This window comes from Scophthalmus maximus, chromosome 13, assembly GCF_022379125.1.
Source record: "Scophthalmus maximus strain ysfricsl-2021 chromosome 13, ASM2237912v1, whole genome shotgun sequence".
Classification (NCBI taxonomy): Eukaryota; Metazoa; Chordata; class Actinopteri; order Pleuronectiformes; family Scophthalmidae; genus Scophthalmus; species Scophthalmus maximus.
In genome coordinates, this window is record NC_061527.1 from 21,707,690 (window position 1) to 21,719,668 (window position 11,979).

General features: G+C 40.9%; 1 long non-coding RNA gene across 3 annotated transcripts in view; it reads right to left on the reverse strand.

Annotated features, from left to right (window-relative positions):
* Positions 1-11,979, reverse strand: part of LOC124850931 — a 50,374-nt gene that overhangs the window by 36,756 nt on the left and 1,639 nt on the right. For all 3 annotated transcript variants that reach the window (XR_007032030.1, XR_007032032.1, XR_007032031.1), the window contains exons 2-4: positions 7,993-8,038; positions 4,403-4,459; positions 4,111-4,221 (exon numbers count right to left, since the gene is read on the reverse strand). This is a non-coding gene — a long non-coding RNA (uncharacterized LOC124850931). The remainder of the gene's footprint in view (positions 1-4,110; positions 4,222-4,402; positions 4,460-7,992; positions 8,039-11,979) is intronic.

Consider the following 11,979-nt stretch of genomic DNA (forward strand, 5'->3'; position numbering starts at 1 on the left):
ACAGGATGGGAGCCAGCTTGGAAATTTGCATTTACATGATCCGGCTGAGCAGCTTATTAGATCTGGATATTTATTTTCCACTTAAAGGGATGTTTGATTACACTTTAATAAAGAACAGGAGAAAAAAAACACTGAGCTGGCTGGGACTAAGTGATCCTGCCCAGTTGTTTCTGTGGGATTTTTGTGTAATGAAATGAGAAGGGACAGAAGCTTAAAAAAAAAGAAGAAAAAAGCTGAGTAGTAGTTTACAGAAACATAGGCGAAGATGATTTGCAGGACAAGAGTGTGGGGGGATGCGGGGGGAAGACCCAGTAATAAAAAACATATCAATCCTCCCAGTGCAGCTAAACTGTTATTGTCACAGAAAAGGTAATCATAAGGGATAACAAAGAGATTGGGAAAAACAACTTTGAGATCAGAGAAAGGTACTTCAGGCTGTTAAGGAAAAAAAAAAGATGTCAAACATCCACCCTATAAAATGTGTCATGATCTACAAAAAGGGCAACAAAACAACACTGCAGAGGTGAATGCGTGGCACAAAGTGTAACAACACGCAGTCAAATCCGCCCGTCGACACGAGGACCAAAGGAAGGAGAGCACTCACAGGACCAGAGAAAAGGATCTCACCTTAACTGTTTCATTCTGTTCAGATTTTTGGAATGTAGTACAGTAAATGTATTGCATTCTAATTGAATACAATACATTGTGGCAACTCATGCAAAGAGAGTCTAATGTGTAGGGCTGCAAATAATGACTATTTTTTATTATCGATTAATCGGTTGATTATATATCCTCATTAATCAATCTGTTGTTTGGTCCATAAAATGCCATAATTTGCTGAAAAATGTTGACCGTGTTTCCCAAAACTCCAAGATGATGTTTTGTTTCGTCCTCACACCAAAGATTTTTAGTTTACTGTCATAAAGGAGCAAAGAAACCAGAAAATATTCACATTTAAGAAGCTGAAAATATGGAATTTGGCTTTTTTTTTCATAAAAACTACTTAAACCGATTAATCGATTATCAAAATAGTTGCCGATTCATTTAGTTAATCGATTACTAGACAATTAATCGATTAACAGTGGCAGCCCTAATAATGTGCTCTTCGGATGCACAACGTTAATTTCATGATCAATTCACCTGCAGGTTCTTTTTTTCCAAGTAATCTGTAAATCTTTTGCTCTATACAATGTCCACAAAATTGCCCATCACATTATTCTCAAGTCCGATCAAATTTCTTTTTGTCCAACCAATTCCTCCAAAAGATTTTTTGTTTATCGCAGAAGAGAAAGATGAGCAAGTGAGAAGATGGAACCTGACAGTTTTTGCTAAAATAAAATGACCTAAACAATTATCAGAATAGTGGACTTTTTATGGGTTGACCAACTCATTTTGTTTGGACAACCATATACGTGAATAATGTATGACGATAAACCCTTTTCAGCTGCAGTACTGGATTTGGAGGATTGTTGCAGTGATGTGTGATGTAGTACAGTATATGGGGACGTCTTGTTTTAAAGATCTCATCCTGACATATTTTAACACATATAAAACACTATGTGTTTTTTGTATGGGGGGGGGGGGTTCATTAAAAAACTTGTGAAATGACATCTCACTTCTTAAAATTAAAAGAGTAGTATATATTGTTTATTTCTACAAATCTACCTGCCGGACACAAGATGAGTCTTTTCTTAGTGTGTGTGTGCACTGAAGGTCAAAAGTTTCCACATCACCCATTTAAAAGGTGAACGTGAAAACAGCAGCTCTGCACACACATCATCCTGAACAGAATCAAGAATAGGAACAATAAGCAAAACATAAACCATTTCTTGCAAAAAAAAGCAATGTGGCTTATTTTATGTCTTCTCGGTTGAATTAAAAGAAAATTAGTTTATAACATTATATTGATATCAAATTATAAAATTGCATATAAAATGCAATATTTTATTCACATCATCCACCTTCAATGTGTTCACAAAATACCTCGAGAACATTTAGACATAAATCTTTAAGAAAGAAGAGTTTCACTGGAATTTCCAGCATGCACAAAAATATGCATGTTGTGTGCATGTCTTAATCTTCTGAGGTTAAAACTTCAGGGTGCAGATTATCGAATAACTATTGACACCCGACTGTACAAAAACTGAAATCCTGTCCCACCAGACAGGACATATGGGAATATGAAACAAATGAGCTTGTCATCCAAAGCAAAAATGGAAAATACTACGAGAGCACGAGCCGTAATTGCTTATGGACATTTGATTTAGGCCAAGCGACGTTACGCCCGACGTGATCAATATTTGCCTTAAGAAGCCATTCATAACCGAGTCACAGTTGATGAATAAGTCACGGTAGCAGCGTCTATCTCTGGTGTAAAGCGAAAGGTCATGATCCGTGATAAGGGGGGGGGGGGGTGTTTCATGGACGCACAAGCTCAGTTCTGGACTTCAAGATGATGCATGTGATCCAAACAATGGGCTTATTTACACCTCTGAAACCACAGGCGGCGGACGACACAGACTGCCAAGACGAAAACTGTAAGATAACGACATAGAGTTCATATCCAACACTTTTAAAAGTCATCAACTTGAGTCAGAACATTACAATAGACTCACACACGCATATCTTTCCCACACATGAACACAAATATGTAGATAATTCCTGTCTCCCAGTTCCTTGTTGTCCACCGAGCAGCTCAGGCACACGGGGAGGGGGGGTGGGGGGGATGCAGAGGTGAGCCCTTGGCCTGGAGTGCCCCTCATTTAAGACGATCGACAAAATCAATAAAGTGAAGTATGTTTCCTCGCTCTTTTGGCTCCGTTCCTGCTCCCGCAGCATTCCCTCAAGTAACCTACTCCAGCTGAGTTCTATTACTGCGGCTCTTCCCCCCACGTGTATACATCCACAACCAGCCCGTCTCCCCCTCAGCAAATGAAAACTCCACCAGCGCAAAAACTGCAGTATGTGGTGTTTCTCTTAATGGTGAAAAACAAGCCGAGGCTCCACGCAACCGCCACAGAACGAACGGGAAAAAGCTTCTATTTGAGACTGAAACACTATCCCACACACACCGACATGGACGGTGGAAGCGGTTGTTTGTTGCACATCTGCAAGTGGATGAAAAGCCTCATTTTGCGTCAGATAAAGAGATGTGAATAAAAATTGTGATGTATTTCATTTGTTTTTTACCATTATCCCTCTATCGAATGTCTATTGAGGGATCAGGGAGCAGTGGAAAAACTAAATTGCTTTGTAATTTGAACAAAAAAAACAGTTTTACAGTCAAACATACCGAAACCAATATCCAACAAATGACGCTAAAATAAATACAATTAAAGGAAAGGTTTAACATTTGGGAATAAACACTACACTTTATTCATGAGATGGATGCCACATGATTTCTGTGTGCTAAATTAAGCAACAACCAGTAGCTTAGCATAAGGGCTGTACAGACATAGCACAATTTACATAGCCATACCTAACGTGCCACATTCGCAGAGCGTCGGCAGAAAGTGAGGAACACAAAAAAAAACTCTTGTTATGTGTTCACATGTTATCACATCATTAACCGCCTTGGATTCATCTGCTACCCTTGTGATCACAACCTAAATCATCTATGTTTGTGTGTTAGGAATTTCAACAAGTGAAACCTGATAGAAAATAACATTGTAGGTCATTTTATTAGTGTTATTCAGATGTAATTGCCTGCCTTCGGTGTGTGGGTTTGCAACCATGTTGGCGATGGTAAAAGCCGCAAGTTGTCCTCTTTTTTTTCTTTTTTAACACTTCAGCTTTTGTGCATATTAAAAAAAAAATGACATGTGTTAATTAGTAAGTTTTAAAGGTGCCACAATGGATTTTGCTATTCCACCGTGCAAACTAAAAACACCATGAAACTCAAAAGCAAAGACGCCATGAAAATAATCTTTTAAAACAGATGAAACAGATGATACTTCACTAAAAAAAAAAAATCTCCCCTCACGCACCCCAGAAGAAAGCTTTGTTGTGAACCATCAGCACTTTCAATAAATGTCACATGAGAGAAAAAGATTCTGCTTTTCCTTTTTTTTTTTTTTTTTTTTTTTTTAAACTCACAGTGTGCCCAATTACCTGACGCCTTCTTCGGGGTGCACTCTCTCCATTGGTTGCATCACAAATGGGAGGGGGGCTGAATAAATCTCGGGATTTGAAGTCTGTGATTGACACGGCGACGTCCCGGGGCTGTTTACCCGCCAACATAAAAGTAAATCAGGCGTAAAATATACAAAACACAAAAAAATGCTCGTCAGTTTTGATAATTTTTTTGATCACATTACATATAGAACAGCCATTCATCTCAAACTGGCTTTGTTTTTCTATTAACTATCAAATAAACTGCATATTCATTGTATACAGTACGTACAGTACCAGGGTGGCAGAAGAGCATCGTTCATTCGTGATTTCCAATGACCAGCGCAACCTGACAAAAGAAAAGCACCTGTGATTTGCTACTTTCATATAAGGGGAAAATGTCCATATTCGCTCCCTTGACAAAAGTCTTATGCTAGAATCGACACGCGATCATCTTCGCTTAGCACACAGAACAGACGCAAGGAGTGAACGGCTAGCTTAATGCGCTGCAAAATTCGTTAGCACCTAGCAAAAAGTCTGAGGCGCACGCAAGTCCTCAAACCTGAACGACCATATAGACCATAGGTCGCTTGTCTCTCGCAAAATAGTGCCCGTATGGACCTTCATCGCCAGGGTTACTCTAATAAATGGGCAGTTAAGGTTGTGAATAAAAGAAACAACAATGATTATCATTTTCACGCCGGAAAAAATGGCAGTTAGCATTTCGTAAAGACTGGAAACAGCTAGTCTCTGTCCAAAGTGGACAACTATTATATTTTTTTAAATCCATACAGAAACAGAGATGTAAGAACAACTAATTTGTGGTTTTATGAATTACACAAAAAGATTTGGCTACTTTTGGACAGAGCCATACTAAGGTTATTTCCCTACGCTGGCCGGTTTTTAAGCTAAGCTAACTTCGGCTAAGGGTTCGTATTTAGCATGCAAAAGGCGGAAGAGCTCAATGAAACCAATGTCACTGTGGCAGCCTATCGCTCCATGTCAGAAAACAAAAAGTGGAAATTGTGGTTTCATTTACCAAACGAATCCGGGTGGTTTTGGCCACGGAAACACTTGACTACAGCTGCTCTTTGTGTATAAGAAAAAAACAAAAACCAAGACCTCAAAATGCCTCTTCCTCTGCGTTCTAATAAGTGCTCTTTGAGGTGTGAGAGATGAGGGGGGGAAACAAAGCTCAAGTCTGCAAGGTCAAATCTTTGGGTTCATAGACCCCGAGGAGGTAAATTGATTGTTGAGTGTTAGGGGAGGAGTAGGAGGTAAGCATTTAACTGCTGACAGACAAACTCTGGCCCTGCAGGGGAGAGCAGGCAGCACATTGCTTGACATCGTTTTCCATCGGGCCTGTGTTCGACAATCCTCTCCTGTTCAACGGGGCAAGACCCTGTGCTTTTGTTACAATTAACCTATTAGGAGAAAGTCTTTTTATTCGCAAGTGATTCCACGCTCCCCAGCGCGCCTCAATAACACTATTTTGATCTAGGGGACTGGGGCCTGCGGACGTTTGCGGGATGAATTCCGTTAAAAAAGGGGAAGACGTTTCATCAAAAGCGATGGGTCAGCGCTCGCGCTGCTCCATCAAATCTTGACCACATTTTGTTGAAATAAGGAACATTAAACACACTTTATATCCCTTGTTTGGAATAAATTTGTTGTTTTTTTTGCAGCGTATGTGTAGTATACGGCCTACAATAAAAACAAATGACTCTTACCCTCGGTGAAAGACATAAAAGTATTTAAAAATTGACCCCAAGGGTCTGCTTTGTCCGTGGCTGGAGGCATTATTATACCCTGGTTGTCACAAAGTACCCCCTCAGGTCATTACTCCCGGGCAGCAATGGACCCTTTGGCAGACAGAAGCTGAGCTCCATTATCTGGGACGCAGAGAGGGGCTGAGCGGAGCGCACGGGAGAGGGGAACAAGGGGGACACACTGGCCATGGATCTGAGGAAAAGGAGATGCAGCGGGAGACGGCACCATTCTGATGTGACGTTTCCTGGCGCCTCACCCAGGCCTGGAAGCCGCCCATTTGGGGCAGGTTCTAGTGGTTGCTGGCATGCGCTGGCAGAGAAATACTTAACCCAATCAGGAACATAATTGCATATTTTTTCATCTGCTTTTCATTTGATGCATATATTCTCTTTAGTTAAATTGTTTCCTTCTCGCCAGTTCCAGCCCATTGGAGTGCAGATGAGAGTGATATGCTTTTTGGTGTTTTAAATCAAAGCGAGAGCCCATTGTGAAATGCGTTACCATTCTGAGGCCAAACAAAGGAATGTGTGTCAAGCCACACAGCCATCACAATGCTCAGTGCATAATGTATACTAAAACAATACATTAACTCTTTAAAATCAAAGACAGGGTATTCATCAAAGTGCTGCCCATGCGTATTTGGACAGTGAGAGGCTGTTGTGTTGGAATCATATTCCTGCACAATGCCAACGATTTTTGACACAGAACAGCGAGTATAGAGTGCAATTGTTGAGTTTCAGGTTAAAGGAGCTGTATTTCATCAACATAAAGCTCATGGCATTTAGGGCATGTCCAAACTCACTTTTGCTAGTTTAGCAGCAGAAGAGTAGTCTTCTTGTGTTCAACATGCAATAAACCAATCAGAGCGCCATCACCCATTTCCTTAAAAAGCCAGGTATGCTTGCACTTTAGCAGAATGCTATTATTAAAGGTGGACCTGCCAGGTAGTTGGGTATGTGCTGCCTCAAGATAACAATGTGCCAAAAATGCGTCCAACATGCCCATGGTAGCTTAGATGGATGCAAGTGCATTGGCTACTTAAATAACATGGGTGTCAAACTTGGGGCAACTTAGCCCAAAGTGTGGCTGAAGGCGTGAAAGTGAGTGGTGATAGGACTCAGAGCCCTTTTTAAACACAGGCTCCCAACTTTAGAGTAATATGCAGCACGACAAAGATCCTGAACCCACAGTAAGGACCAGGGACCCAGCTGACATTGGGCGAGAGGCGGGGTACACCCAGGACAGGTCAACCCAAATTACCATGGATTTAACCTGAAAACTAGATAAAAGGCAAAAAGCCTGCAATATATAATATTTGAAGATAGTTCAAGGTTTCGCACAACGAGCACAACTAACTTTCATTTGGAGTCTGACAAACAAAAAATACAATATTCAAACTAACATCCACTCCGCTTTCATCGACACCAATTCCTGGAGGAAATGTCCTATTTCGCTCTTCTGCTGCTAAATGCTCCACTATGTTCACCAGCTATCGTTGCTAATTTTGCCGATTTGCCGTCTGGTGCATGGCAGATATACACAGCTTTTTGGTTGAAAACCGCGAGTAAACATTCTTGATATTACAGTGCACATATCACAGTGGGCGATCCTGATAAGTGGCTATGTTTAATCGTTCTCCAGAGGCAGTGCAGGCTGAGACATGTTCAGAAGTTCCAAAAATAGATCCAAAAAAGTGACAGTATGATACAGTATGTATTGTGCAGGTGTGTTTTCAAAAAAGCAAAGCAATGCTGTTCTGTTTTATGTGACTATGTGTTGAACATGAAGAACGTTTTTTAAATTAGTCTGTTTAGGAACAATAAAATGCTTAAGATTTCTATCAAGATTTAAACCTAATAATGTGGATCCCCTTTTTCTTGAGTGTAAGCTGTTGTGCAATTTGTTCAAATTTCCCTGTTTGAAGTGTGAGAAATTTCACCTGAGGAAATTAAGATATGTTTTTATGTGTGTAATTACTCATTCATTACACATCTTTGGTTTAAAGACAGCAGAGGCATTGTGTGCCGTGTTCTCACTCTCTCTTCCCCTCTTGCAGAGCATCACATGTGCACGTCAGACCGTCAATCAAACATGACGGGTATTTATACTCACTGGGTGAGTTGAAAGGTTCTGGGTCTATCACTCAGGCCTCGTTCACCTAAGAGAATGGGAAAGGAGACAGACAAAGCAAGGAAAAAGGCCTGTAAATTTTTATATTCTGGGCTGTCTCGGATGCTTCCTGATGTGCACGCAAACCCCCAGCATCTACGCAGATGTGTGTGAGCGTTTGCAGATTTACAGCAGACACACACACACACACACACACACACACACACACACACACACACACACACACACACACACACACACACACACACACACACACACACACACACACACACACACACACACACACACACACACACACACACAGTTCCTAATACTGCAGCGCAGGTCTTTGATGTTCAAGGTGCTGTATCTGTTGTGCATGTCTGTCCTCTCAAATCATTTCCAGCACCGAGAGTAAAAACATGGAAACAAAGGCAAACAACATATTCAAAAGTATCAAACGACACATCTGGTGTTTCATGTTAGCTGGATGATGGTGACACGGAGGCAGCTTCAGTCAGTTAAGATGCAGGACGGGCTAATTGACATTGGCTGCTGCAGGAGGTGAGAGCTTAGGGAGGCACGGAGTATCCGTCTCCGTCGCGAACCGTCCTGCAGCATAACTAACTCTAATTAGACTGTGGATAAATATTTAGAGGCTTCAAACTCACGATTAAAGGAGGACAAAGACTGCCTTGACTGCACATTTACAATATTGTTAATATTGCATTCAATTATTGTGAAAGAATTTTTTTTGGTGGGGGGTCATCAAGAGGCACCAGAACAAGATGTAAAAACAATAGGGGTTGACCGATATGGCTTTTTCCGGGCTGATACCGACACCGATCGTTACTAATGTAAGAGATCGATAACCAATATTTGAAAGTGATATTTGTCTGCGGTACAATACAAACTCTTAAAGCCCCAGTGTGTGTAATTTTAGTAATTTTCTGGCGGCATCTGGTGGTAAATTTGCAAACCGGAACCAACTGGGTATCCGACAGGGGACGTTTTATAGTTGGGCAACGCAGGAAATTCAACGCGAATGCGCGTATTCTGGAACGCTTTCTGCAACCATATTTAATGCTGCTATCCATTATGCCTTGGAACTCGGACCCCAGAAGTTGGGGTTCATTTTTTAAATGAAATCATCTTATGGGCAAATCAGTTTCAAAAATGGTAGGTAATCATAAAAATGTTGTTGAGACATTAAAGATGAAGTATGTAGAAGCATACACATCCTGCATACGTTATGACCTTGTTAAGCTGATTTTGTAATCACTTACATATCCAACAGCATCCAACATTATATCTTATCACAGATATACTGGAACTGGCATATATGTAAGGTATTAATTGCAGAAATGCCAATGGTATACTTGAGGTCATTTTAAAACAGTGTCACCATTACACCAAAAAACTTGCTCCGTAAATATCTTGGTAATTATTTTCAATAGCCGACACATTATTATTCCTTTGTATTGTCAAAAATCATTATCAGTCTCAAACCTGTCAGTCACTTGCTGGTGCTTCACAAAAATTAAAAACGTCGGTTGGTTTAAGTGATGTGATGATTTTCCGGAACTAGTGGTTGAAGCTACTGGATTGTGCAGACAGTGTTTAACAAGGGGCTGCTGAAAGATGTGAAGATATTTTCACCCAACACCCTGCATGGCCAACGCATTGTTTCATACAGATTCCGTACAGCTCCACAGCCCTTCTGTGGCGATGACGTCGAGATGACATACTAATCAGCACTTAATCTGCAGGTAATGGCTGCTCCCTGACACGCGGCACATTCATCGCTTCAATGGCGAATACACCGTAAAGGGCAGCGCTGGTGTTTTACATGTTTTAGCCAATTAACCACAAATCTGTTGAAGGTAAAGTACGAGCTGCAATACCAAAGAATCATAATGGAAACTCTAATGTAACCAGAATATAGGCAGACAAGTGATGGCCTGTGCATTTTCAAGTCTTTTTTCATACCTTATTACTTTTATGTTACTAGCTTAAATCTTGAGTATTGCTACAATATAACCAGAGGTCACCAGTGGCAGAAAAGGAGGATAGTAACTGAGCATCACTTGAGCTGGTGAGGGAGAAAGGAGCCCCGCCATCTTTATTTACCTCCCCCAAGGAAGTTATGTTTTCGCCCCGTCTGTTTCAAGTTGATTTTCTTCCACGATACTCAGAGGAAGGATGGGACATGGGCCAAGAAAGAAGGGATCGCATTTCGGTGTAGATCCACAAAAGGGGGCGGATCTGGGATATTTTTGGTCACTTTATTTAATGTTGCCAGAAATGGCATTTTTAATTTTAACATTTTCACCAATTTCACTAAGAATAATGCATTGATCTTGATGAAAAAAAGATCTGGCCTGCTGTATCAGAGAACTGATATCTACTTTATAAGTCTGCTCTACTGAGTGCCATTCTTATTTTTTCAAATATATAATTTTTTGGCCTCAATAGATTTCACTTAAAGAGGCTTTCTCTTTCAGAATAAAATCATGTTTTCGTTGATATTGAAAAGGATGTCTGCTCATTTGGTATGTTTCTTTCAGAAAGGAAATGTTAATGATTGGAACAGTGACTAACACGCTTAAGTTCTCTTTACAGTTCAGATGAATACGGGGCCCTGCCTACTATTTCAGAATTCATCATTTGTTCAAAAATGTCCTATAGTGCACTATATGGACAGCAAAGGCCAGCCTGCAGTTTTTTCTTGGTTCTACCACCAAGGATGATATTTCTTCTCTTTAATTACTGTGGGTTTAAATTAAATAACAAATGTGTGATGGAAAAACACCACCAAAGACTCCATCGGCACGTGACTCATAGGAGATAGAGTCGATGGTGGAGTCTTTGCTAGGTGACAGCTGCGACTTTAAGCTCCAGTAATAAATGCTCAGTTCCGTGTGAAACAACACAAAGGCATCCATCTCACACCATGTGCCAACACTGGCCTCAGAAATGATAATGAAATGACTGTGAAAGGTGTGCAGCAAAACAACTCGGCGCGTTTTCATAAATCACTTCAGAGAATAATAATAATAGATGCTGAAATAAATTGACAATTATTGGCTGAGGGGGAAACTTTTCAAATAAACAGGTTTATGGTAAGTCATATCACTTGGCAGTTGATCATCGTGATCACTCCTGGATTGTCCCAGAAGGTGGCATATTTATTAGTATGCAACAGATGGGGAGCATGCGTTTTCTTTGCTAAGGCTTGCGAAATTGGTCTTTTGGTAGCAGTATAAATATGATGAACTGGAGCCTATAACAGGCGCCGAATCCCACACAAGGACAAAACGTCCAAATGAGCAGCAAAAGTCGTGCTGCGGCTGCTTTACTGCGGTGACATCAGTGATTGATCTACACCCCGCTGAGCCACTACAGGAAACAAACCATAGAGCCAATAATTTAGCAGGGAAAAACAATGCATGAGACCGTCAGGCTTGGGCATCCATTTCGGCACAAGCATTCCCCAGTGCAGATAGATCATTAAACTACCAGGCGCTTTTGCAATATGGTGTAGTCAATGTCACTGAAAAGATGGGACAATAAAGTGAGGCAGGGGGTTGCAACAGCAGGGCGAGAGCATGGAGATGTATTAATGTCACATAGGCTTTAGCCTGCCTCCTTAAGCCCCGCAAAGAGTCACCAAGCCAATTTCCATTATCATATTGATTGAAATAGTTCATCATAGTGTAATTTTAGGTTTATCGCCACCCGGTTGGGAATAAGACCAAAGCATTATCCGACAAAAGCTATTGTTCCAGGGGACGTTTCGCTGTTCCAGTTCATTGATGGAGTTGATTAAGTTTAAATGAAGCAGACACTGGATAAAAGTGAGGGTATTGACCAGCGAGCGGTGTGCCGCGCTTGAGAAAGCCTGGTACACGCGGAAGAGCAAGATTTGCTAAATGCTCTAATCTTCAATCAAATCTAACATCAATACAGACAAAGTTTGGTAATGAGAGA